At 38.9% G+C, this 1,466-nt stretch overlaps 1 non-coding gene across 1 annotated transcript; it reads left to right on the top strand.

Annotated features, from left to right (window-relative positions):
• Positions 1–1,114: 1,114 nt before the first annotated feature.
• Positions 1,115–1,221, top strand: LOC122060270. Its single transcript, XR_006134299.1, has one exon. It is a non-coding gene; the product is annotated as a small nucleolar RNA R71 (small nucleolar RNA).
• The last annotated feature ends 245 nt before the right edge of the window (positions 1,222–1,466 follow it).

Genomic DNA, 1,466 nt, shown 5'->3' with positions numbered 1-1,466 from the left:
TTTGTTTACCAAGCGATTAGAAAAGGGGACAGAAAGAACAGAAGGACTGTTAGGGATTTGCCCTTTTTTAGAAGAATCATTTTCGTTTCCTCAACCAAATCGTCTTTAGTTGCTTTAGGTTCATCAGACAAACTTAGAATAGAAGGCACACTTGTGTCCTCAACAGAATAAGAGTTAACAAGAGTAATATATGGGGAAGATTTAATAATACTCTGTTAGTACTCTCGACCACTCCTAAGGGTATAAACAACATGACATTGGTTGGAGGGCCTTTGTTGGGCCTTACCTTGTACTACATTCAATAATGTATTAGGTGGTGCTTGTGAACTAACAGGCTGATGCCTAACGTTAGGCTTTGGTTAACTAGGCAATGTTCATTTCTCCCTCTCATGCAAAATCGAGACATTTTAATGGCTTATCATTAGGAGGGCCATATATTTTCCAAATCACATACTCTACTTGCCTCTCCAATGTTGGTAAACCCAAGGGATTACCGATAAGATGATAGGAGAGAGGGCCTAGGGAAACTAGCCAGAGGTCCTACATTTGGCATAGGAAAAATATTTTGGGTAAAAGGCTATTGTGCAAAGGGAGGCCTTTGGGGTCCAGATTGACCTTGATTATGGAAATTGGAAGGCCCTACTTGATTGCCCTGGTTCCAGGAGAAATTGGAGTGATTTTTCCATCCTTGATTGTAAGTGTTACTATATGGATTATTCTGATATAGGGCATTAACACTGTCATTGGAAATGCCCCCAGAAGTGTTGGGGCATTCTTCTATAAAATGTCCAGGAGACTGGCACCAACTACATATCTTAATCATATTGACTAATGATGGCTCTTTAGGAACAATAGCTTCAATCCTTTTGATTAGGCTATCCAAGTGGGCTTCCTTGGCTACTATTCCATCAACATAATATCCTTTCCCTCCTATGGTTCTTTCACTTTCTTAAGTTGATTCCCACTCACGGGTTTTGTCAGCTAAGTTAAGTAAGAATTCTCATGTCTTTCCTTCATCTGTAAAGGATGTGAATCCCCTAGGGCATATAGACTCTATCATTTGTTTATTTAGGTAATACCCTCATAAATTATTTGGCATAAATGTCATAAGTTTAGGCCATAGTGAGGGGATTCTTGGAGTAGATCCTTAAATCTCTCCATAAGTTTAGAAAAAGATTCACTAGGCTTTTGCCTAAACTGAAGGATATCACTTCTAAGCTTATTGGTCTTGTGAGTTGGGAAAAACTTCTTGAGGAAGATAAATTTGAAGTGTCCCCATGTGGTTATGGAATTTGTGGGTAACCTATACAATCACTTCTTAGCTTAGTCTTTCAATGCAAAAGTGATGAACTTAAGCTTCACAGTATCATCGGAAAGCCGTTGGATCTTAATTAGAACACATACCTATTCAAATTCTGTTAGAAATAGGTATGCATTCTCAGAGGTCAGCCCATAGAAGTGGGGAC

The sequence above is a fragment of the Macadamia integrifolia genome, chromosome 13 (genome assembly GCF_013358625.1).
Source record: "Macadamia integrifolia cultivar HAES 741 chromosome 13, SCU_Mint_v3, whole genome shotgun sequence".
NCBI lineage: Eukaryota > Viridiplantae > Streptophyta > Magnoliopsida > Proteales > Proteaceae > Macadamia > Macadamia integrifolia.
Note: the sequence above shows the minus strand (reverse complement) of the source record. Positions and strands in the feature narration are given on the sequence as shown.